This window comes from Pimephales promelas, chromosome 4, assembly GCF_988280905.1.
Source record: "Pimephales promelas chromosome 4, fPimPro1.hap1.1, whole genome shotgun sequence".
Classification (NCBI taxonomy): Eukaryota; Metazoa; Chordata; class Actinopteri; order Cypriniformes; family Leuciscidae; genus Pimephales; species Pimephales promelas.
Window position 1 is genome coordinate 4,161,788 of NC_142772.1, and position 27,812 is coordinate 4,189,599.

Here is a 27,812-nt window from a genome sequence, read left to right on the forward strand (position 1 = left end):
CTCCGTGTTGTGAAGTGCCAGCTTGTTGCCTATATAACGCACGCGTTTGTAGGCTAAGCAAACAATAAATCACTCGGCCATTTTAACACACACACACAAAAAAACTTCATATGGCAAAGCGGAGAGGAGCGCTTCTTCAATATTTTGGAGGTTACGGGGCCTTCGAGCAGCGTCCGATGATCACAGCGCTGATTGTATTGTTATCTCAGTGTAGTTCGAGACGGCGGGTATGAGAACCATGCAGTGGAAAAACACACCAGACACATTTTTCATTAATTTATCATATGCCCTCTGTTTCCCGACGCTGTATTATAAAATGTCTGGCTTATATAATCTGTGTATTTATAGCGAATGACATGAAAAGCTTGTCAGTTATGTCTACTTTGATTATTGGGATGTTTTATCTGAGCTGAAAGAAGAAAGCCCCTGTTGCAAACACAATGCTCTACAATAATCTTATTTTTATTACAAATGTTAGCCATGTGTAGGCTTTTTTATTTTGATGAATTTGCTGACCGCCAGTCTCTCACACGGTTAATGCGGCCTTGGAAGTTTGACTGTCTGCACCCCTTTACTTATTGATACAAAAACACAACTATTGAAGTAGCCTACTCAATTCAACGTTAAGAATTTTTTTTTTTATTAAGTAAAGTGCCGGTGTATATGGAATAGAGGCAGATTGTATTATTAAAAAAAAGAGGTTTGCACGTGTAGCCTAAATCATGGCCTCTGTTCTATTAACCCTGTGTGCTTGCTAGCTTAGAAGTGTTAGCCAGTCGTCATTCTTCTGAAGCTGTGGATGTCTGAATAATTTTTTTTTTCTTTAACTTACTTCAATCGATGTTAAATGTCGAGTAAAAACTTTCATCTCTACCTTTGCATCTGATTCAAAAGAGGCCTAGTTGTGCATTAACGTAAGGCAAACAAACTATAAATCATCATAAAATATTATAGCGTTCTTTTTGCTTCTAATATTATAGAAACAATATTTTTTTTCACAAATTATTTTTTTTCCCACTGTAGGCTACTTTTTTTTCTTCTTCTATAGCTGCTACCGGCCTCCTTTTCCTCATGGTTTGGTAAAATTCTTCGTGTCTTTGCAGGTATGGGCAACGTCGAGGAAATTAACTCTTTCTATATCATGTCGAATTAGGTTTTTATTTTAGTCAGCTCATTTTGTAGAAATACAAGTTGCTATTAGTTTATGAATCAAGCTTTCCCCCCACGTGTTCAAGACTGCTCTGCTTAAGCTACACGTTGTTCTTTATTGTGCACCTGTTTAATTCAGTTGAAATCCGTTTTTAATCGCGTGTGTGTGTTAATTTTTTTCAATGCTTCATGGATGATTTGGGCAGTGGGGATGGGGAGGAGGGCCTTGCCTGCGTGCATGTCGTTTGTCTGTCATCTTTACCGAGTTTTAAGTTCATGTATGGGTGAAAAATACCTTGAGATGTGCGTTTTACGTTAGTGTAGGCTATAAAAAACCCGAAAATAAACTAGTTTTACTTGAACGTGTTGCAAATGCAAGTCCCAGCAGTCGCACTATAGATATAGCAGTGCTCCTCCTGGAATTGATTTTCATGTGTTAATGCACCATATAAACGAGAATTTTCTTATTACTTTTCTGTAATGAGGCTATAGCAGCTCAGTTATGTGATGCTTGGAAACGTGTGACACTTTTGTGTGTGTAAAGATGTGCCTTTACAAGTGGCTTTATGCTTCTTATTTAAACAATAATGTATTGTTGATAAGTTGTATCATATAACTAAACATTAACTAAGAGCACTGCTTTCCCAAACATGAATTATCAATATGTAAGCCTGTATGGCTTTATCTGTCCTGTCTTATTTGTCTGCACTAATATGAATATGTTTATTAGTGCGACTATTGATCTGAGGGGCATATTGATTGTTGCTTACTTATTGAGTTTAATCATTATGGTGGCAATATAAGAGGCTGTGATCATGATTTATGTTTTCAAACATATTATTTTAGCTTCATACTCCTTGACCTTTGATCCTTTTTTGTGGATGTTTAATGATACAGCAAAGTGGTTTATTTTTTTGTGTGTGTGTGATTATTGATTTATTTATTTAGCCTGTCATAGATGCAGTATTAATACTTGTAGACTTAGAGTTAGTGGGAACTGAACTGATGTTCACTTAAGTTTTTAAAAAATGTTAAAAATTCTTTTGTCTATTTTTGGGGAGATCGAAATGATAAGTTTGACCAAAAGACAACAAATGAATCACAATCTTATGAATATTGGGATTCGTGGATCAAAAGAAGGCATTGTGTGCTGTTTATTTTGGAAACTTCAAACCCTCTTAGTGCTTCAAACATAATGCTCACATGCCACAGCCGAGTTGGCTTGCGATTGATTATTTGACAGAATGACGCATTCAAAATATGCAAAATTGCAATTAAACAATTGCAGGTGTACAAAATTTCAATGAAATTGTAAGGTGATTGATCACAGTTCGCAGGGCCGTTCTAATTATACTTGGAATGGTATGATAGCAGTGATTACTGTTATATACTGTTTGCTGTAAGTCAGATTACAGAGGTCTCTTAACCATCCTACCAGTTTGGACGGTGACCTTCGCTAATGTTATTAATTGTCAAGGTCAGATAATTCCTCTTTAAGGAATCTTGTGAGAATCAGGACAGGAGAATGAGAGAATAAAACACACGCAGGTTAACAAGATGCAGTACTGATGGTAGGTATACTATAAGAGTGCAGGGGTGAATATCCATACAGTTTTAATGGGGATAAACATGGTCAAGGAAAACGTGGTATCTTTTTTCTGTTGGACTGACATGCTCATCAGTTTACACAAATTTCCTTCAACCCATTCTTACGTATTGTCAGTGCTAAGATGGGAGGGTCATTTTTTTTTTTTCAATCTATATGCATTTGACCTTTTGGCTTTGTTTTCTTCATGATATAGTTGCAACAGCTACATTTCAGCCTGGCACGTGTAAAGATATTTCTTATTATTATAATGATCATGTTGTATTCAGTTGATTGCTTGGTATCCTCTCTCTGTGTCACATGGCTGGAGGAAATTCTTGACCATAGGATGGTTAACCGCACTCCTTCCTGAATTGATATCCTGTATTATTTAACATAATGTCTACGCTAAGGTTTTAACTATGCAAACATGCATATCAAGAGTTCTTTATTTATTCTGATGTTCAGGGCCTAACCAGTAGGAGGAGTCATTTTACTTCAGGGCTGGTTTTTTTCTTGATTTTTTTTTTTTAAGATAAATTCAACTAATTACTGGTAACACGTAAATATGCCAAAATGCCTAAAAACTAAAAGTGAGAACATGAAAGAACTAACAAAATTACGGCTTATTTAGAATAGATCCATCTTATTGTACGAATTTTAATTCTTGGTTGAGTAGAAACCATGGTAACAATGGTCAGACACAAGACAGTGGCAATTTGTTCACACTTTGATTCTGCCTGCTTTCTTTCATTGGTCTGTAAAAATAAAAATATATGACCCCTCTATCCAGTTGTTTTGCAAAAATGCATACATAAAATTCACCAAAAGTAAATTAGCATATGTAACAATGGCTTAAAGACGAAGCAAATATCCCACGAAGACAAACAAATACATCATTACACTTTTCACACAGTTTTTGTCGAAGCTATGAAACTTCCGTCAGCCCTCGAGAATTGGGTTGTAATTGGACTGTGAAGTTCTGTGTTTTATTTTATTTTTTCAGTTTTTGCTTTTAGTGAATGCTTGCAATGTAATTACTTGACAATTTAATCTGAGAGATCTATCAGAATTAGTGAGCTATCCACTTTTCCTAATTGAGCTGAACATTCCCTTACCCCTCTAGGCTTTATCTTAGAAGAATAAATTCTACTCTTTTTTTCCCCCTGCATATGAGGTTCGTCTTGATGAGTGATTTCCTAATGTTCGCGCTATTTTTAAGAACGTGGAGATCGGGCTGATTGGACTCACCAGACTAGGCTAGATCTTTGATTCCTGTCAAGTTTGGGATTTTGGGCCACAGTTGCGAGCGGGATCACGCTGTACGCATTTAAAGGGGAATTCTTAATATAGGCCTCGACTGTATGCTAAATCCAGGTCAAAGTTGAAACCCCTTTTGTCTTTTGTACGTGTGCCCCTCCAAAAGTGAAATTGCGCACAGCAGCTGCTTCAGTGTTCGCCTTTGACGGAGACGTCCTTGTGCTTTCCTCCCAGTGATGCATTTTTCCTACTTGTAACACATTGCAGTTTGCACTGTACGCCGCTCACCTCAGATGACCTGAATGAGGCAGCGTCACTTACTCGCGCTATCTTATTCACACACCCACATCAGGAAAACCAGTTTTAGGCAGCGAGGTTTAGACCTCACCTGGCTTGCAGACTAGTAACATTTACCTCAGAGAGAAGAGTTGCTTTGGTACAATGGGGATTTTCCACAGTGAGTGTGCCAACAACTCTTTCCCGCCCTTTTGCATACATAATTGTCAGTCATGTGTTGCAGCATTAACTCGGTGGATGTTTTTCTGCCAAAAGTTCGACGTTAAGAGATAGACTTGTGAATGTGACACAAGTCACAACGCAAACACTTCAGCTTTCCCAAGGTAAAACATAAAGGTCGGGGAGTTTGTTTTTGGCTACATGCAAATAAAATAAAAGCCTTTTCTCTTATATTTTTAGTGTGTAGGCACGTCGTCGCAAGGATCGTGTCTCTTTAAATGCATAAACGAGTGCACAGGCATTTCACTGATGTGAAAAATGTATCTTGGATTCTAATAGGGAAGTTGTATGTTTGCCAAGGTGCTTTCGTGTCCTCAGCTAACCCCGGCGCTCATATGGTTTTCTACAAGTCCTAGTGAGATCACTGCCATTTCTAAAGGAAAATATCTGGAAATGGTTTGTAAAAGGGAGATGAAAAAATAAAACAGAGGTAGTCAAAGAGTTCTCTCTCAGAGTTTGGCCAAGTTTACTTCTTATTTGTTTACAACCGGGCTGTATAAAGCGGGCCTGACGAACGCAAGGGAGGGAGCTGCTTTGGAGCACAGAGCACTCAGAGATAGAATGTCCTCCATTTTGGAGAAAAGGGCAGCTCCGAACGTGTTCCAATAGGAGAAGTAAATAACGACAGAAACGGCGGCACAAATCCGGAATCGAGGAAAGGCTGCATGTTTCACACATTACCACTCCACATTGTTAACAAGTCTTTATTGTTAGTGGCAGGACTCGTTTTTGAAGATGATCGGTGGTGTGCTGCGCGAAACAGTGGCCGATCTGGTGGGACAAATGTATCATGTTTCTGAGAACTGTCATCAAACGCACACACACACACATGCTTTATGGGGACTTTTCATTGACATAATGATTTGAATACTGTACTGTATGTTCTAACCCCTCACAGAACACTTCACACAAAAAAAATGTCCCCTCAAGGACAGGGATTTCGGATTATGCCATCTTTGCGGGGACATTTTGTCTCCATAATGTACAGGCCACACACACAGAGAGAGTGTTAGCGAGGTATTTAAGTCCAGAAATATAAAACAAAACAAATGTGGCTTTTATATATTTAAATCCAGCTGCCGAAAGGAACTTCAATGTGTAGACGCTTTAAAGGTCACGATTGTGTATCTGTATGTAAATATTTTAAAGGCGTATTCTTTCCCCTGAGACCCCAGTCTTAAAACGGGATCAGTGTGTGTTGTGTGTGTTGCTATAGTTTGAGGACATTTGTCTGTGACTTGTGTCTGGTTCAGAGGGGAGGGAACAAGCTAGTGTCTCTATCCAGGTGTTGTTTATCCTACTCTGTATTATGTGGCCATTTTGGAAAGAGCACTTGACGTTTTTATGGGGATGTATGAACTGGGCCAGCTTAAAGAGGACAGCTGCTGAGCTGAGGAAACATTTCGAACGTTTTGAAGTAAGAATGGCCTTGAAAACTCTCTGCATAGGTGTGCATACCTGTTGCCAGGACAGTTATTGTTTGTTGCCAAGGCAATTTGGCAGAGGAGCAAGTGTGTGAATTGTTTTCTGGCCGGTGACATTTTTGAGATTTTTTTAATCTACAATTTCCTCACTGATTAGCAAAAACAGAGAATATTGAATCATATTTTTATACTTTGAATCGCTCTGTAGTGCTGTTAGTGCCAATGTAATAATTTGATAGCAATATCTATTTTTTTTAACCACTCAGGGAAATGTGAGGTATACCGTGTGTACTATTGTTTTAAGTCATACACTACAAACAAATGCTATTTTTAATATACAATTTACGGTTATGGTAGGTATCTGCGTCCACACTCTCAGCAAAAAAGGTACAAAAGCTGTCATGGGGCTGTACCTTTTCAAAAGGTACATTTTGTACCCAAAGGCTGCATATTGGTACCTTAGTGGTATATTAGCACCTAAAATGTACATATTACCACCAAAAATTGACATATTAGCTCATGAAATGGACATATTAGCACCCAAAATGTACATATTAACACTTAAAATATACATATTAGTACCTAAAATGGACATGTTACCACCTAAAATGTCCATATTATGACCTAAAATGGACATGTTAGCTCCTGAAATGGACATATCAGCATCTAAAATGGACATATTATCACCTAAAATGTACATATTAGCACCTACAATGTACATATTAACGTTTAAAATGTACATATTAGCACCTAAAATATCCATATTATGACCTAAAATGTACATATTACTACCTAAAATGTACATATTATGACCTAAATGTACATATCAGCACCTAAAATGGACAAAAGTTTACCTTTTGAAAAGGTACAGCCGCAGTGACAGCTTTAGTACCTTTTTTTCTGAGAGTGCAGGACAGTTGTTATAAGGCAATTGGACGAGTGTTGAAAGTGTTTCTGTATTGTTTTCTACCAGCCTACAAAAAGCAGAGAACAATTATACTTATTTTGCCTACTATGAAACATTTTGTAGCGTAATTATCTTTTGATTAGGGTTGCAGCAATTAATTGATAATAATCAATAGTAGCTGATGTCACACAGAACAAGATACGGCAGAAAAAGTCCACAGCACAAGTATGAGAGCAGTTCACAATAAACCTTTTAAAGAAGGTCATGTTGTTGTGTATGTGGCTAGGTTTATGTGTCAAGTGCTTTGAGTGCTGGTATTGTTCAATACAGTTATAAGGTTTATACTTTTTATTGTTCTTATAGTGTATGTGTGTGTGTTTCTGTTTATATATACTGTATGTGTTTATATATATATATATATATATATATATATATATATATATATGAGTGTGTGTGTGTGTGTGTGTGTGTGTAATACACATACACACACACACACACACTCATATATAAATATTTATATATAAACAGAAACACACATATACTTTTGGGACAAGTTGTTTTTGCACACACACACACACACACACACACACACACACACACACACACACACACACACACACACACACACTATATATTTATATTTATATATATTTATTATTTATCTATTTATTTATATATATTGTGTGTGTGTGTGTGTGTGTGTTAATGGGCTAGATATGGAATAGCATGCTTTAATTATGATAGGCCTTCTGAAAATAAAACGTTTACAATTTTTTTTTTCAGATTAATAAAATAATTCCTCACCAAAAATAGTTGCTGTCTTACCTTTAATCACAGTCAATATTGTTCCTGATATAAGTGTTTGTAATTATATAGAATTATATTACTTAGTAGTATTTACATAGTGTGTCCCAGTATGTGGATGTGTTATACAAGCAACTCATTTACGTGCTTGTTTTGTAGTATTCATTTTAACATGTGATTGTATTTTTTCCTACACTTTAGGTGTATGTAGCAAGACTCTTTCACATATACAACAGGCTTTTATGGAAAATACATTTTACCATTTAGAGATCAGGACCTGTTGTGAAGTACTGGTCAATGAGAAGCATTTGTAAAATTGTATTAGAGCTTCACGATTCTGGATAAACTGAGAATCACGTTTTTGTCGTTGTTTTTTTAAACAGATATCACGATTCTGAACTGACAACTAAACAAAATAATGTAATTTACTAGAGGTTCTGACAAAATGTTAAATGCTGTCCATTTAAAACGTTTAAATAATTTGAATGGCTTTGTAAAAAAAATCAAATGATTTAATGACTCATAAATACTTCACTTGTTTCATTACTGGATGATTCAGTGTTTCTGAATGAATCTCTTAAGTGAATGATTCAATGATAAAAACATTTTGTAAGTCACTTTTTGCCACCTACTGGCGTAACGATGTAATCGACACTATCTTTATTTGAAGCTTCAAGTTACTTTCAAAAGGTGATTTACTGTATTTTGATCGCTACCATAGACATCAGTGTTTATATCCGAACTATAAACTTTTATTCCAGTACTTCTGTGATCATTTGAATATTTGTAACACGGACTGTTTGTGAAGCTGTTTCATACCTAGCCTAACTGCTTTCTCTGGCTCAGCGGATTTAAATGTTTGTGTGATTTCGATTTGTCAAGTTTTTATAGACATCGAATCGTTGTCATTCAGGAATGAGATCGTGTAGGTGTTTGAATTGATATCGCAATCTTTGAACGATTAATCTTATAGCTCTAATAAGTTTTAAAATGACTGTTTTGATGCTTATAATGTGAACAAAGCTGGGCATGTGAAAAGTTATGGCACATTGATGGAAAAAAAATTGCAATGGGCCATTCATTAAAGGGATAGTTCACTTTGAAATTAATATTTGGTATGTTTTAGCTTACCTCAAGGGCATCCAAGATGTAGGTGTCTTTGTTTCCACAGTAGTTTCAATTTTGATATTTCGAGGTCAAACCGTTCCTGTCTATCAGTCATATAATGGAGGTCTATGGTCACCACCTCAAAGAGCATGCACAGAGAAGTCCAAATTAAACATGATTTAATGACTCGTAAATGTAAGTACACATTGATGGCCTAAGACACGAAACGAGCGGTTTGTGTGAGAAAACAAAAAGTATTTATATCGTTTTTACCTCTTGTAACACAGTCACGTCCAAGTGATCTGAGGGTGTGGGCGCTTTGTGGCTGTAGTTACAAGAGGTAAAACTATATAAATACTGTTAGTTTTCTCACACAAACCGCTCGTTTCGTGTCTTAGGCCATCAATGTGTACTTACATTTACGAGTCATTAAATCATGTTTAATTTGGACTTCTCTGTGCATGCGCTTTGAGGTGGTGACCATAGACCTCCATAATATGACTGATAGACACGAACGGTTTGACTTAAAAATATCAAAATTTAAAATACTGTGGAAACAAAGACACCTACATCTTGGATGCCCTTGAGGTAAGCTAAAACATACCAAAAATTAATTTCAAAGTGAACTATCCCTTTAAGTCATTCATTAAGTCTGGATGAATAGAATCTTTGAATCTGTGTGAATAGGATCGTAATGATAAAAATATTGTTATTTATGTGGACAGTAGGTATGGTATTTTACAGTTTTACAGCATTTTAGGTGTTTTAATGTGTTAAAGCTTCTAATGATAAATTGTCCAAGAGTATCCTATAAAGAGGTGGAAAAATTCTTTAAACCTATTGACCTTGTCCGGATGAATCATTATGTTTGTTTGTTTTCGTGGCGTGCATGTTAGCTGCACCTCATGACATTGTTGGTCACACTAACTTGGTGGACTTCAAATTTATATATATATATATATATATATATATATATAACATTTTGATAAAACTGAACCCTTTTTTTCTATAAATCAAAAATAAAATACTATGCCAAATTAATTATTTCATCATGGCTTTTTTATTCACTATGACATCAAGACGATTGTTGAAACTTTTTACTTCATGCCCTAAAAATATCAAAATTAATTTTCATTGCGAAATGAAAAACTTGTTCATCATCAAGATGGCTTTAAGATGATTCCATTCAAGTCATTGTACGTATGAATCACATTTCTAATGTGTTTTCGGATAAATTAATAGATTTTGACAAAAAAATTAGTGCCATGTCACTGACCCACTCGTTTCCAGGCAGTTGTTGCCAAGGTAATTTGGCAGAGGTGAAAGTGAATTGTTTAGCCAGTCTGATACAATTATACAAAAAATATTTTAGTCCACATTTTTGTAGCAAAAGCAGATTTTTTTTTTCTAATAGCAGTTTGTATGCACACATATTTGCTAATCTGCAAAAAAAAAAAATACTTGACAAATTAATTGTTTGTGAAAATAATTGTTAGTGGCTATGTTTTAACATCATGCATGCTGCTGTTTATGTTGGTACTTAAATTTCTATAGCATTATTTGTCATAAGCATTTAGGGAAAATACTAAATGTGCAACAATTTGTGGGACTATATAAGAAACCCTTTTGAGCAAGACATAATATTTTTAGATTTTAGCGACTTTTAATTCACTTGATGAGTACTGCGTGTTATGACCCCTCATCAAAAGGATTGTTCAGATTTTTTAATTCACACATCCAATTAAGTCACATCCTTATTTTTATTGATAAGGTGGAAAACATTAATGAGATTTTGGCAGTTTCTCTGTAAATCTTGTGAAATGGTTGGCTGTCCTAGCACGTTGCAATTGCAACATAGTTATTAATCTGACGACGTAAGGTTTCTAAAGGCCTTATATTTTGACACTGGAGATTTGGCAGACTGGGCTGCTTTATTGGAATTACTAGGAAAAAAAAAACAGTACCATTGTTTAAGAAAGAAAGAAAGAAAGATTTCCTGTTTGCAGTCAGTATGCTGACAGTGTATTCATTTCCTTGTGTGTAAATATAGTGTGAATAGGTATGTACACAGTTTCTATCATTTCAGTCAGGATTCTATGTTGATTTCAATAGTATCATTTTCAGTGAAAGATTTCATGCTTTACAGAATTTTTTTTCGCCCACTAACTGTAACTAATAAGTATCATGTAATCACATATTGTCTGACACGATGATATACGTGCATGTACAGTATACACTCACCTAAAGGATTAATACTGTGTTCGACCCCCTTTCACCTTCAGAACTGCCTTAATTCTACGTGGCATTGATTCAACAAGGTGCTGAAAGCATTCTTTAGAAATGTTGGCCCATATTGATAGGATAGCATCTTGCAGTTGATGGAGATTTGTGGGATGCACATCCAGTTCCACCACATCCCAAAGATGCTCTATTGGGTTAAGATCTGGTGACTGTGGGGGCCATTTTAGTACAGTCAACTCATTGACATGTTCATGAAACCAAATTGAAATGATTCAAGCTTTGTGACATGGTGCATTATCCAGCTGGAAGTAGCCATCAGAGGATGGGGACATGGTGGCCATAAAGGGATGGACATAGTCAGAAACAATGCTCAGGTAGGCCGTGGCGTTTAAACGATGCCCAATTGACACTAAGGGGCCTAAAGTGTGCCAAGAAAACATCCCCCACACCATTACACCACCACCACCAGCCTGCACAGTGGGAACAAGGCATGATGGATCCATGTTCTCAATTCTGTTTACGCCAAATTCTGACTCTACCATCTGAATGTCTCAACAGAAATCGAGACTCATCAGACCAGGCAACATTTTCTCCAATTTTGGTGAGCTCTTGCAAATTGTCGCCTCTTTTTCCTATTTGTAGTGGAGATGAGTGGTACCCGGTGGGGTCTTCTGCTGTTGTAGCCCATCCGCCTCAAGGTTGTGTGTGTTGTGGCTTCACAAATGCTTTTCTTCATACCTCGGTTGTAACGAGTGGTTATTTCAGTCAAAGTTGCTCTTCTATCAGCTTGAATCGGTCGGCCCATTCTCCTCTGACCTCTAGCATCAACAAGACATTTTGGCCCACAGGACTGCCGCATACTGGATGATTTTCCCTTTTCACACCATTCTTTGTAAACCCTAGAAATGGTTGTGTGTGAAAATCCCAGTAACTGAGCAGATTGTGAAATACTCAGACACCAACAACTAAGCAACGCTCAAAAATCACCTTTCTTTCCCATTCTGTCATTCAGTTTGGAGTTCAGGAGATTGTCTTGACCAGGACCACACCCCTAAATGCATTGAAGCAACTGCCATGTGATTGGTTGATTCGATAATGAGCATTAATTAACGTGTGTCCCTGTGTGTGTGATAAGCAAAGTGTACGTGTGTTGTGCACCCACATAAAAGTGCATATTTACTAATGCGAACCTTTTAAAAAAAAAATAGTGCGCCATTGACTTTAGACCAGGTTTTTTCTCTAAACCTGGTTTATTTCAGTTTCCTCAAAATAGCAATGTGCCTGCCCTGTAAACACCTCATTTTCAGACCAGCAGCCCATGGGTGCACAAATAGGCACAAATCCATTTGCTATTTAAACAATGCGGCACAGGACTTGAAAAAGATAACTGTGTCAGGCAGCTAGCAAAAAAAAAAAACATTGCATAGCATTGCGCCAGGGATAGGGCAAATGAGTCCCCATATAATTCATAGATTTTTGCACATCAAAGCCCCATGAACATTACAGAATTTAGGGCTAGAGTATGTGTGCAGTTCAATAGCAAAGAGCTTGTTTACATTTTTACAAGTCAAGTTGCAATACCGAACAGGACCACATGGAGATGCTTAAAAAGTTTCGTGAAATGTGTCTGCATAAATACAATGCGAGCGCACATACATGGTTTGTTTGCTCATCAATACAACAGACTCACCACATGCTTACTGTACGACTCCTGTACAATAGTCTTTATCCTGATTGAAATCCTCATCCATCAAAACTTTACTAAGCGAGACACTGGTTTGCTTTATCCAACTCCCGTTCCATCTGGCCATAGAGCGGTAGGATGTTTTGACACTCTTTATTTCACACAGAGCGATGCGTGAGGGCTCGCACTCTTCAGAAACAATGACAGAAAATTACAGTGCTCGTGTTTTAAAGCGAAACACACACTGGAATGAATAATTCCCTGAAAACACAACACGAGTTTCTATCCTCGCTGATGTAATCAGGCTGGTTTTCTTTACATTATAGCAGTGTTTGAGTGAATAAAGTTTAGTCGGCTATTAGTGGGCAGCCCTAATTACTATTGTGAAGTTTTGGTTATTCATTGTGAACCCTATATTACCTTCTTATGGCTAGATTTACTAAATGGCAAATTAGAGTGAGACTGCAATCTCATGCAAGCACTGATGGGAGTGGAAAGTTTGGCGGCTGATCTACTGATAATGCGCACATTAAGGAACACAGACACTTCTATTATGACCAACACTATCTACCAAGAGCAGCGCAAATTAGCGAAATTTAAAAAACGTATAAAGAGAAAAATTTATTTTAAATACTTATCTTTTGAAACAAATATTAGTATATGTTTGGTTGTGTGTTCTTTAAAATATAGATGTTTTAAAGAAACTGCTAGATGCGTTATCTCTTATGCAAATGGGTCAGTGAGATGAGTGCAAAAGGACAGAAGGTTCTGTTCTTTTCAAATCTAGATAAGCTTGCTTGCAGAACACCTATTTAAGTTGTTTTTGAAATTACATTATGTGTTTTTATGTGTAGAATGTAGGGAACTATTGATTAGTAGGGCCCTATGAAATCCGTTTTATTTTTTCCCAAATTCCGTTTTATTTTTTCCCAAATTCCGTTTTTTCCGTTTTCATTTTTGGGAATTAGGTTTTTTTTTACCCTTGACTGTTATTTTTAGTTGTAAAAATAGTATGCTTTTAAAGTTAATGATTAAAATGTATTTTTTTTTATTTTTTATTTTTTTAATTATTGAGGTAATACAGACATTTACTCAGGAGCCTTTTCAGGACAAATTACTGCATGATGCAACATAACACTGGACTCTTCAGGTGACAACAAAATATGGTTATGAGCTTTAAACTGTCCTGTAATATAAATTATATTAGTTTATATAAGTGTAAATAAAGTCACACTCTGTCTCTCACGAAGTTCGCTTCACTTTTGTCCAGTCCGGCGCCTCATAGACAGACGCGGTGTGCACGTTGTGTGTGTGTGTGTGTGTGTGAGAGGCGCGTTAGTGAGAGAGAGATGGAGGGAGAGTGGGGAAATACAACTGAAAGAATACGCTGCGTGTTTTATAGTGTTAAAAACCGAAACGCAGTATGTGGCGGCGAATTAGTCAATGTGTGGGAAACACAGCATAAGTCACTTATGCGAACTGCTCAGCTCGGCACTGACGGCTTATAGCGTCGAGTTTCTTAACTTTTAGCCGACGAAAGCAGAGCCGTGGAGAGCCGCTTCGCCATGCTTTCATTGATTTTATTTCGTCATTGGAGCTGAAATGACGGGTTGAGGGGTTTGTGTCGCCCAGATTTGCTTCCCCTGGTCTGCATTTTCATGATGAACATGCGTTCATCTCGCACACAAAAACAGAATTTCAAACCAAATATGTAAAAATCCACGAAATTCCGCATTAAAACTAGATTCCGCGTTAATTGGCCAATTCCGCGATTCCGTCCGTGATTTCGTTATCGCGGAAATCATGGGGCCCTACTAATGAATGAATATGTACGTACACCCTAAAACATTTTTAACCCAAATTTGGGTCAAATATGGACAAACCCAAACGTTGGGTTAAAAATGTAATTAAAAAATTGAATCCAATGGCTGGGTTTGTCCATATTTGACCCAACGTTCAGGTAAAACAAAGTGTATAAGGCACCTTAGGTTAGGAAAAACACAAGCTCTTGTACAAAGATAAGAAAGGGAGGGGTACGTTTTGGCTACGTCTGTGTGTGAACTGCCTTTCATGCAAGAAATAAATACTTATTACTTTCATTTGTTCTTCAATTGTCATTTGAGATCTAGGCAAAGAATTTCCACGACAGCGTATAGGGTCACGAACAAGCAGAGCCGATGAAAATCAGGTGTGGGTAATCTACTATAACAACACGGGCGCGGCAAATTAAAAATAACGTGACTTGGTCAACAATATATTTCGGATAACATCTTCCTCTGGCATTCCAAATTAATAAACAAACAAACGTGGAGAAAATGTCATCCTTTCTCATGTGATCTCTGACAACTATCTCAGCATGTCAAGCGCAAAAGGGTTTAAGACATGCTTAAATAATGCCGCAAATTAAGCGTAGCGTCAGTTCTGGCGGGCTCCACCTCGAACTATAGGAATAAAACGCCCATCACTGTACATATATGAGTTCCTTCAGTATTATCAGCAGCTGTCGTGTTTTCAAGGAGCGAATTACCCTCCTCCATCCCCAGCTCCTCCTCTCTCGATTCCCCTTGAATCAGAAAAAAATTCTCGAATTATGTTGTACTCTAAAATCTTGAATTAATGATATCTGCACAGGGTTCCCGTGGGTTCTTGAAATCCTTGAAAATAAAGATACATAGATACAGGTCCTTGAAAGTGCTTTAATTTATTTTGTGCAAGAAGTTTTCTGGGAACAAAAATATTATTGGTGGTGTATTTCGCCAACACTTGGTAGTCTATGAATACTAGCTTGCTTGATTAACGTTAGTTACGCGCATTTACGCATCACTTAAGTGTGAGGTACTTTGTGTTGCCGCTCTCAATGCTCTTATCCATGCTAGGTTGCATGGATGCACAGGGAGTTTTGCCCAGAACAGAACCTTGATACCGCCAATGCCCACACGTACGAGTGATTAAAAAGTGGCTAATTTGTACTAATTCATACGACCTCACTCGTACGAATTCGTACGATTTGTCTAAACGCACGTGATGGGTAGGTTTAGGGGCGGGGTCAGGGGTAGGTCATTCGTACGAATTTGGTAACTCATTAAAAATGTACGAATTAGTAAAAATCGTGCGAATTTGTAAAATTCTTCGTAAAATTCTAACGAATTGCCCTGAGATTGGGTTGCCAATGCTAACTATGGAATTGCCAATCGTATGTGACGATAGTGGTCCAGTTAATTGACTACCGCAAGCCTTAGTAAATCACATTGCTCATCTCATAAATTTTGCTTCTGAAAGAGAAACTCACAACAAATGCACATAAGGTCAGCCACAAAAATAAATGTCCAACCTTTCACCCCCCCTAATTTGTCTTTCCTGACAGTATTTTTTTTACCACCAAAAGAGGGTTTGCGCTCTTGCAAATTGTTAGTCACTCTGGCCTGTAGCTTACTGTTTATTTTTCAGTGCAGATTTTTTGTCATTATTTTCATAGCTCACTGCAGAGCTATGGGGGGAACATAAAGTCTAGTTAAGGCCACACCCACACAAAGCCAAAGCTTTCCCATTTTTCATCGTTCTAATTTTTTTTTCCGTAAACACGGCGTCGTCTCATGAAATTCATGCGTACACACGAAACCATTGAAAGCGTGGTATACATGCCAGACCAGTATGTGGCGCTGTAATTCTGTCTCAGAAATACACTCAACAAGGAGAAGAAGACATGGAGCATGCGCATAACCTTGCACGCTCTATACGAACCCAACAAGACAGCAAGGTGAAGACGAAGATTATTCACCGTATAGCATTTTTTTAATACAATATAAAATTTGTACGTGTACAGCTAAACGCGTCTCCGTGTGTTTTATTTTTTTCCAAATTCTGTTTTTTCCATTTGAATTTTTGGGAATTCATTTTTTTTTAAATTTCTTTTGATTTCGTCATTGGAGCCGAAATGACGGGTTGGGGGGTTGTGTCGCCCAGATTTGCTTCCCCTGGTCTGCATTTTCACCAGATATGTGTAAGGTCTTCTCCACACAAAAACAGAATTTCAAACCAAATATGTAAAATTCCACGAAATTCCGCGTTAACACTAGATTCTGCGTTAATTTGCCAATTCCGCATTTCCGTCCGCGAAATCATAGGGCCCTACTGAATTGTAATATTGGCGTAATGGGTTTAGCTAGAAGGTCCAACCACGCCCTAACTCTATCCCTCCACCCATTAGATCCACAGAGGCGGAGCTGGACGTCATTTGGCTCTACTGTGAGCAGGACTTGATATTAAGAGTATCAAGTAATGACATCTAGTGCCCACACATGAATGATTAGTGGTTTTTGAGCTCTAGCCAGGTACAGGGGTTACCGCAAAGAAAACTCCATTACATTAACTGCCATTAAATGACTATGTTATTGGCATTGCTTTTTAAAGGCTGCATCTCCTTCAAGAGGGGTCTAATATATATTTATATATATTTTAAAAATGCAGTTCATCGTGACCACTTTAATGGTTTAAATTAGGCTATTTATCTATTTTGGATGGAAGCTTGTTTCTGCCATGGATGAAAAAGGTCATTGTGACACTAATTAGCTTCACTAATTTTGGATCACCATACATTAGAAAATGTTGATAGCTGTTGTTACAATAGGTCTGTTTCACCATCCAGAAGACAGATAAACATGGCGTCTGCTTAAATCTAAAGTGTACAGTGTCACATGTCCTAAGCCCATAGTAATAAAGACCAGCTTTGGTGAACCAGGCTGAATTCATTGAGTCCATTTTTGTAGGATGAAGTGTATTTGCTGACTTTGCTCTGACTATCAAAAGGCATTCAATTCACAACAGTCGTACACAACTAAGAACAAGGCATCATTTTTAATCTAAACCTTCACATTCCCCACTGATGCCATGCAGAGAGGGTCGAGCGTTGCAGATCGGGAGTCGAGTGTGAACTGAAGCACTAGTGGGAGTATCACCACTCTGATCTTTTTAAGGATTCTCATGACTTCCTGTTTCTATCGGCTATCCCCCATTTGCTCACGATATGATTTTTTTGGTGTTTTTTTTTTTTTTTTGGCAGTTGCTTTGGACATCTGTACGAACATGATAAGACTGTAATTGTACCAATATATGCTCCAGGGTTCGAATAATTTTAAAGACCGTCACATGAACAGTCAAATGGTCCATCTTGAAAATATCTTTGTGATATATTCAGTTAAATAGGCATAGAAAAATGTCTGTCACAGGGCTCTTTTTCTCTCCCTTTTACAATTTTACACCAAATATAATGCAACAGAACTATAGTTAATAGAAGTGACTGAAGAGTTGCCTTTGAATTGGAAAAAAGCATAATGAGTGATATAAATTAACAGGGATTTAAACTTTAATGAAGTGGGCAAATGGTATGGAATTATTTATTTATTATTTAAATAAGTGCATGATGCTTGAGATCTTTATTCAAATGGATGTTAAGTGTACTTAGTTGTGTTATATGCATCATATTTCACTAAATCATGTCATTAAAATTTCAAGATGCCAATATATAAGAACCTATTGAATCAATTGTACAATATTGTTTACCCAAAAATGGGAACATTATGCAGAACAATTGAGATCATTTGATATAGCGCACCAAAAAAAATGTTAGTATTTATATTTGCACATGTAATTCTTTATATGCAGAGTTTAGTGGGTGCCTCATTTGAAAAGAAGCACTGAATCACAGCAAACATAGAAAAAATCTCAACAGAGCAAGTTATGTGATCTATGGTGTACTCTAGTGTTTTCATATTAATGATATTTGAAATAAAGCATAATAACTATATTATTGATACAAAACTTGCTCTGGTTGGACCTTCAGAGATTAATCGAATTTTAATCACGATCACGATGTTGGCTTCCCACGATCAAATTCACGTGATCGAGCGATATTTAAAATGCGTCGTCGCTCCGTTTCTACGTTTTTTTTTGCAAAGCCAATCTAGCGATCCGTAAACCACTGTGTGCGAGAGAGACTGGTGTGTCTGCGCGCGAGCGTCACACAAGAGACGAAGAGCGTGCTCGAAAGTGCGCGAGCGATACCGAGTGAAAGTGCGCGCGAATGACCGAGTGTGTCTGCGTGTGAGCGCCAGCGCGCGAGAGATACCGATAACGATTGTGTCTGCGCGCGAGAGAGAACGAGTGACAATGCGCGTGAGAGGCCGAGTGTGAGCATTAGTAAATTGCATTAAAGCTACACTGTGTAACTCTTTTAGTTTATTCTTAGCTAAAAACACTTAGTTCTTTCAAAAATATATGAGCTCTTTATGTATATTTACTTCGTTCAAATAAAGTATTCTCGTGAGTGTATAATATGCCATTGAAAATACATACGGGTGTTGGTCGCCATGTTGCCCCTCCATCTTGAAAGTACATTAGCCAAAGAGATACATACCCGTTCGCCTTTCGCGTTTACGTTTGGGTTAACACTCATGGACAAGGTCGAACTGGAAGGCATGTTAATCTTGAACTACATTGGCCACCGTAGGAGTTAAAACGAAATCGGAATTGAGAGGAACAGAAACTAATATTCACTGGATGGTCATATACCTTTTCACCACTAGATGGGGGTAAAAATCACACAGTGTAGCTTTAATGAATTGGTACATACTACATAGTAATATATAATTACTATATATGAGGCATGAAAGTTCGATTAATGGTCTCCAATAATTAGTACTACAAACGTCTTGGTTTGAACTATTATTTAATAAATAGAAATAATTCGACCACATAAACTTTCATATAGAGGATTAAATAGATTCAATTTATGCAGTAAGATTTCACAACTAATCACTGACACTGTACCACAACATTTTACATTTCTTAAGCGTCAAATAACAATGACTCTTCCATGCGTAGTTCTGCCTTGACATGTTCTCATTTGGTTACATTCTGTTATGGAATATTTGTTTTTTTATTGATTGTATATTTTGCGTGTTTTATTTTGCTTCCTAAAATATATTTACACAGTGCAAATGTAAAATAGTGCCCCGTTGAAGTTTTGCTATACGTTTTCTTTATTGTTTTCTTTATTTTTATTTATTCTTTGGTGAATAAGAGGACCTATTTTATTTTTATGCACATAGATGTACATTATATATGGATGTGAAAGCAGTTATGATTAGACTATGTGACAATAAAATTAGTTTTGGTTAAAATCAACAAACAATCGTGATTATCATTTTGGCCCAAATCGTCCAGCCCTACTCCCTATGGTGGTAATCATATGGATCCATGTCTATTTAATAAGTATTTATGGCATGTGATTGATAAGCCAATTAGCAGTAATTTTTGCACAAAAGCAGGAGAAATGTTATTTTTTTAAAAAGCAGCTGTCACTCGGAAGTGCAATTTACCTTTTGTGATATTCAAAAAACCACTCAATTTTAGGACACAAATTGTGTTTCACCAAAAGAAGAGTAAAAATCACAAGTCAAGTCAACTATATTATAACACAGAGTCTTACTTTGACAGCAAAACAAGTACAAGAGCTTCAGATAAAGCAGGAACATGCGTAACTTTACGATTAAATGGCAATAGGCCATAAACACACAATATAAGCTTCTCTCCGGAAGACTTTCTTGGCACTTTGCCTAAAGAGCGTGAGGTCGTTTCAGGTCAGGCCTGGTGTGTTGTTGTAAAGGAATTGCTGTGCATTCAACTCTCTGTATTTCACTTCCTTGTTTTTCACGTGCCGGAATCACATTTGAGAAATCAGACACCGAGAAGACGGCAAAGCGGTGGAAGGTTGAAGCGTATGTCAATTTTTTTTTTAATGTTTTCTTTTAAATCAGCATACAGATTTTGTGCATCTGAAATGCACAAGGAGTCGCCGAGTACGCTCACTGGGGATCAGTCTGAACAGGTCAGGATGTTTAACATGGGTTGTTGTTGTTTTGTTTTTTTTCTCGCCACGTCTGGTTACAGCATTATCTGTGTGCTTTAGAAACAAACGATATTCTTGTTTTAAAGGTCTAATCGTGTAGGAATTCTGTTTGTCACGTTTTGCATCTGAATGGTTTCAATACTTTCAGCTTGGTGTAAAAACGAAAGATTTTGTCCTCCTCAAACACTCACAGAGTGTTAATTAATGTGCATCCTGTACCAAATTTGTTGAGCAGTTGCTCTGCTTTTAGTGAAGCCACCTATTCAACTCAAAATGAACGCTAGCTAAATCAATAAATGATGAATGCCGCCAAGAGGACGACACATATCTTGTCATCTCGTTCGGCGACTGGTCCGTTGTTTTAGCTTGCTGAGGAATGTTTGTATTGCACAAAATCATGAAGAAAAAAGAAAAGGAAAAAAGAAAAGTGATATTTTATTCATTAGGACTGTCTGTCTTTGTGCAGTCTGGTCTGCATTTATATGCTAACATAATTTACTCCTCTAACCTAAGGCAGAGTTTACCATCACCTCGACAGACCTCAACGGAGAGTGTGTGTGCAGCCAGTGTTACTAATATCTCTTGATGAATGTGTGTGTGTGTTGATCTCAGATTTACTAAGAAACATGAGAAGCCATTTCAAAATCTGGCTGTTTGGGGGATATAAATATTTGTAATTTTTTTTAAATTTTTTATTTAAGTAGGTGTCACCTCTTCGTAAAAGCAAATATAATACATGTCATGAACAAAATATTTCTTGTAGTTATTGTTTTCCACAAACGCCAACTGCATTTCGCTGTTTACAACTGATGTGTGTAGGTGTTTTTAATGCAAACCTGCCTGTTGGGTTCACACAACTGGAGCAATGGTAATTAAATCCTGAGATTGATTGATCATTGAGTTATTCTTTTATCAAGGATGTTTTCATAGCATTTCAAATGGCAAGCAAATCAAGTTTTACAGGGCAATAATTTTACCTTTACAACATCTTGACACCGGGGCAAGTGCATATTAATACGTTATATGTATCCTTAAGGTACTAATATGTTCATTTTTGGGGAAAATGAAGTGCAAAGATGTCTCTTTAAGGGCACTGCCTCGGTGAAAAGCTGCTGTACCCCTAAAGGTCCCTTTTTTGCACATTTGTGTGTAATGTTGACTTGATTAACAGCATGGATGCTTAGGGAAAGATGGAGAATGAATTGAAAATCTGCTCTTACAGGTGCTTGCATTAACCCTGTAAAACAATAGTGTTTGACCTACTGTATATATTTTTTTTTATACTGATAAAATCAGATCAGATTGAATGATGGCCAGTATAATGCCCATATATAGACTTCAAATGAGTTTCAAATGTCTGACAGCACCAGTGAAAGTGCTTCTGTTTTTTTTTCTAATATTGTAAAAAAAAATCAACATGACTTTCTTAGTGTTTGGTATGTCCTCCTTGTGATTTAATGACAGCATGCACTCAAACAGTCGTGTAAAATAATTTAGGTCCAGATTTACAAATTAGCGTGAAAGCGCAATTACAAAGTAGCGCCAATGGGTGTGGAAAGTCCTGCGCGTGATCTACTGACAACGTGCAAATTAAAGAACACAGACACAGCCGGATCATTCCCACAATGACCAACACAATCCACCGAGAGTAGCGAGAGCAATTAGCGTATGGTTTAAGACGTGCTTTTTTGGGGTCAATAATGGCACAAATTCCAGTAAATTGACTTGCGCAAACCTTAGTAAATCGTGTTGCGTGACTCATTTAAATAGTCTCCTCCCATCTGAAAATGGAAACTCCTACAAATACATATGCAATAAGTTAAATAACCCTACTCAGCGCTAATTTTTCACTGCGTTTCTTAAGTAAATCCTGACAGTAGCTTAGTTTTTAACGCCAAAAGAGACTTTGCGCTAAATCTGGCCCTAAATGTCGTTTTTTTTCCCCCACAATCCTATTACTGTTTATTTTTTAGGTTGACATAAGATTTTAAATCGAGATTTTCAATTTGGTCCCGGAGATCTGAAGCCCACTGTATGTAGTCCAATCCAATTCAATTCGGCCGACGCAATTCTCCAAAAATGGTCTGATTGATCGATCTAATAATAATTAGCATGTTTTAATGCTGCTTTTTAATGCTGCGTTTCCTTTATAGAAAAAAACTATTTTGGGGGGGAATATCGTAAAAAATGCTGGGTTGTTTTAACCCAACTTTGGGTAAAATATGGACAAACCCAGCCATTGGGTTACGCCGCCTTCACACTGGCAGTTGAAATCCTCTCCATTACGACTCCAAAACGACCGGAAGTCATTCATTACCTATGGAGATTCGCAGGCCGCATGCGAATTGGTCCGAAACGGGTCCGACCGAGTGCGGTGCGAAGAAAATCGTGTCCGTTGGTCATCCGGATGCGTTCAAAAAATTGAACTCTTGCGAAAAGCTTCGGACGGTTCCTATCCGACATTTCCAGCGGAAGTTGAGCGTTGCTATGGTAAACAAACCTGAAATCTTAACTTTTAATAAAATAAATAATGATTTTATAACGATAAGTTGCCATGTCATTTTTTTAATTGCATGACTTTCTAACGTTATTAGGACAGTTAATACAATTAAATTGTAGGCAGACATTGAACTATTGAACTGCCACCACATCACGTTTTTTAGTCGACCTGATATCAACGTCCTCAGCAACTTTCCTCACGCAGCAGCCTTCATATTAATATCTCTATAACCCTCATCAGAGGGATCATACAGAACTGACAAAATCAACCTTTTTATTCTACCCACGTCAGACACTTTTCACTGTGTAGTACGACGTCCATTGGGAACGTATTGCGCATGTATAGCTGATTTCAACTGCCAGTGTGAAGGCGGCGTTAAAAATGTAATTTAAAAATATAACCCAGTGGCTGGGTTTGTCCATATTTTACCCAAAATTGGGTTAAAACAACCCAGCATTTTTTTTACTGTGTAGGTTGCTGTGTGCATGCACTCTAAACAATGCTGGGTTGTTTCAACCCGAATTTGGGTCAAATATGGACAAACCCAGCCATTGGGTTAAAAATGTCATTTAAAAAAAATAACCCAATGGCCAATTGTCCATACTTGACCCAAAATTGGGTTAAAACAACCCAACATTTTTCAGAGTGTAGGTTGCCTTGTGCATGCACTCTAAAAAATGTGCCCAATGGCTGGGTTTGTCCATATTTGACCCGAATTTGGGTTGAAACAACCCAGCATTCACTGCAACCTACACTCTGAAAAATGCTGGGTTGTTTTAACCCAATTTTGGGTCAAATATGGACAATTGGCCATTGGGTTATTTTTTTAAATGACATTTTAACCCAATGGCTGGGTTTGTCCATATTTGACCCAAATTTGGTTTGAAACAACCCAGCATTTTTCAGAGTGTAGGTTGCAGTGAATGCTGGGTTGTTTCAAACCAAATTTGGGTCAAATATGGACAAACCCAGCCATTGGGTTAAAATGTCATTTAAAAAAATAACCCAATGGCCAATTGTCCATATTTGACCCAAAATTGGGTTAAAACAACCCAGCATTTTTCAGAGTATAGGTTGCAGTGAATGCTGGGTTGTTTCAACCGAAATTCAGGTCAAATATGGACAAACCCAGCCATTGGGTTAAAACTGTAATTTAAACATATAGCGCAATGGCTGGGTTTGTCCATATTTTACCCAAACTTGGGTTAAAACAATCCAGCATTTTTTCAGAGTGTAGGTTGCAGTAAGCATTGCTGGGTTGTTTCAACCCAAATCCGGGTCAAATATGGACACACCCAAACGTTGGGTTAAAAATGTAATTTAAAATTTTAACCCGACTTCAACTTTCACTTTCAACTGTATTTTTTTGGGTGCAAACATTTGGGTTTGTCCAAATCTGGGTTGAAACAACCCAGCATTTTTCGAGTGTGTTTGCAGTAAGGACATTTTTATGATTTTGAACTTGGCCAAAACCTACAAGCAAGGACAAAGTATGTCACACAGAGTATACGCGATTCATTGGATCTGAATTATTCTTGCCCATAAATCTAGACGCTGCCAGTTTCAATATCTTGCCCTTTTCCTTTCTTGCTTCCGTTCTTATTAAGTTATATTTTTGTAATTTTCCGTAATTCTGACACTTGTGATGCAGGCTATTAACACCTATAAACAAACAGTAGACATCAAAAAGCACTTAGTATTTGAAAAGCAAAGCAGGTCAGTGTATATACCATTCGGCATCATTAATATATTTATGTCGGTTTTACGTACGAATCGGGAGCGTTATAAATAAATTCTCAGCGCCACCTCTCACTCTTATTGTTTCTTCTGTGTGCCATTAAAGACCAGGCTCAGAGGCAAAGGACAATGTGTGAATGCCGAGCATTGTAAGTCGCATTTGCATATTTGAGATTTATATTATTCAGATGCTTGACATCCTTTCCCAGAAACCCCCCCCCCCTCCCTCCTTCCTTCTCTCTGCCCGACACCCCACCCTCACCTTTTTCTTGCCTTGCCTCTCTCTTTGTTTTCCCCCTCTCCCCCCCATCCCTGATAAAAATGATTTCCAGTCACCACACTGCATGCTTTATGAGATGGCCGCCTCATTAAAAAGCGTCTCTGATTAACCTGAATTTCGGGGCTCCTTTCTCACTTCTTCTCTCTGCCTGTCCGTCATCTGCGTTATTATTCTTTTCTTTGGTCCCAGTCACCCTGCGCTCTTTGTGGCGGCAGCAGGGCACAGCCGTCTGAGCGTCTTCCAGACAAACTGACCTCTAGGGACGTATTGACAGTTTGTGTTACTGAGTGACAGAGAGCCACGGAGTGACAATGACAGAACACACAGAAAACGCTTCCTGTAGTCTCTCAGCAGTTTTTTTTTTTTTGTGTGTGTGTGCAATAAATCTCCGAAAAGATTCCCTTCTAAGATTAGAGATTTTTTGGGAGAGGGAAACAAGGGCTGTGAGGGGGGGAGTTTTTTTTTTTTTTCTGGAAAAAGGGGGTGGGGAGGGATCTAATTAATTTTGAAGGATCATCGGCCCCTTTCGTCCGAGGCAGGGCGGGAGACGGAGGGGTGAGCGAGTGGGTGGAGCGAGTCTGAGAGAGAATAAGTGAGACAGGGGAAGGCGGGGGGACAGACAGACCCCTGGACTGATTAGGATTCTGGGCAGGTAGCAGGCGGCTGCTGTGCACCCACTGTGGGCCAGGCAGGAAGGAGGGAGGGGAAAGGCTGCCCACCCGCCCATGTGTGTGTGAGTGGGGTGATCTCTGGGAGCAATTCTTGACGTTCACTTTTGTTACCTAATTTCACCTCCAAAGGCTTGTAATATTTCTGACGGTGTTTATCCGAGAAACTACGACACTAATCTTAGATCACAAGGATGTCCTGAAGTTATAGAAATGATGTCATTGCATAGTGCATTCTCAGTGAGGTTCTGTAGTAGAACACAAGGAACTCCGTTTTATAGAAGGTTCTAAATGTCTAAATCATTGCATGGTCATTTCAAAATTTCTAGCGATAACGTGTTTTCGAGCTGTTTATTTAATCAAATGGAACTCTTTCCCCACAAGCATTTTTAAAAAAAAGTCATTCGTTATCATTTTTAATCATTTTCACGAAACGTTCATGGCCCCCTAGATTATTTAGTTGTATGAATATCTGAACTTGCAATAGATTGAAAGTAAGAACAGACCCTCTGCTTTTAAACAGCTTAATGCATTCTTTTTTTAGTAACACCTGAACACTTTTTAACAAAATTGCATGACGAAGAATGATGGCCAAAACACATGATCGAATCTAAGGTTGCACAGTCCTGTTCCTCGTCCTGGGTCGTAATTTGCATTCAGTAACATCAGGTAGTTTTGATTTATATGCCGTTTAATTTTAACGATCGCGTTTTTTGTTGTTTTTTTTTGTAGGATTTACTTGAAAAAAGCTAAGCAACTTTTTTCACTCAGAAAATGCTAGTAAATTAAATTTACAAAGATTTGCCAAGGAAAAACCTAAACATATTTTTCAGTAGCTTTAATTAGAAATCTTTAAAGCTACACTGTGTAACTCTTTTAGTTTATTCTTAGCTAAAAACACTTAGTTCTTTCAAAAATATATGTGTTCATTAATGTATATTTACTTAGTTCAAGTAATAAAGTCTTCTCGTGAGTGTATAATATGCCATTGAAAATACATACGGGTGTTGGTCGCCATGTTGCCCCTCCATCTTGAAAGTACATTAGCCAAAGAGGGACATACCCGTTCGCCTTCACGTTTACGTTTGAGTTAACACTCATGGACGAGGTCGAACTGGAAGCCATGTTAATCTTGGACTACATTGGCCACCGTAGGAGTTAAAACGAAATCGGAATTGAGAGGAACAGAAACTAATATTCACTGGATAGTCATATACCTTTTCACCACTAGATGGGGTTACAAATAACACAGTGTAGCTTAAAGTTAAATTTACTCGGAATATGGAATTTATTAAATGGAATTTACTTGCCTGATCTAACTTTTTCACATAAATTACATTGTTTTGTTTTTTTGTAGTATTTACTTCACCAAAAAATCATTTTTTAGAGTGAAATTGCTTGTTTCTGCTTCTTTTCGCCTGTAGCTGTTCTTATTTTTTGAAGCATTCAGCCTGACGGTAGACATGAGACTATTGTAACGGTTCCGCAAATAAAAGTCCCATTCATTTTGTTTTTAAAAATACTTTCTTCCATAGACTCTTAATATACAGAGAGATACACTATGTCTCTGTGATGCTTTTAAAACATTGTTTCGTTTGACTCCTCCTACTGGCCAACATCGCATGTGGCTCGAGTTTAATGCTGTTTGACTGACCATTATTGTTAAGTTGTTATGTTAAGTTAGTGGCATGTGTAATGTTTCAATATCTAACCATTTAAAACAGAACTGAGCTCTGAGGTTTAGAAATGATATGCCTCTGTTGAATGGCCAAGCGTTACTTCCATTTTATGCAAGTTATGTGTGTTAAAAAAACGTCAGTGAAAGCAAATGATAACATTGATTCAGTCTAGTCAAACTACTCTATTGTTTTGTATATATCTAAATATTTTGATATTGCCCTTGTAAAAAAGAACTACACTTTTAAAAAGAGTACCTATTATGGAAGTGATATATTTGAAAAGAATATATTTAATGTTTTTTTAGACACTTAATTGCACGTAAATTGTAATTAAATGAAAATGTATTATAGTTTAAATTAGCATT

The 27,812-nt window shown here is 37.4% G+C and overlaps 1 protein-coding gene across 4 annotated transcripts in view; it reads left to right on the forward strand.

Annotated features, from left to right (window-relative positions):
* The window catches only part of zbtb20 (zinc finger and BTB domain containing 20), a 70,792-nt gene that overhangs the window by 1,628 nt on the left and 41,352 nt on the right, over nt 1–27,812 (forward strand). Inside the window, exon 2 of one of the 4 annotated variants that reach the window (XM_089129857.1) lies at nt 1,049–1,103. The exons of 2 other annotated variants lie outside the window; for them this stretch is intronic. The gene's annotated coding sequence lies outside the window, so the exon portion shown is untranslated. Of the gene's footprint in view, nt 1–1,048; nt 1,104–20,463; nt 20,563–27,812 lie in introns of those variants that run through there. One more of the 4 variants, XM_089129858.1, reaches the window with a different exon arrangement.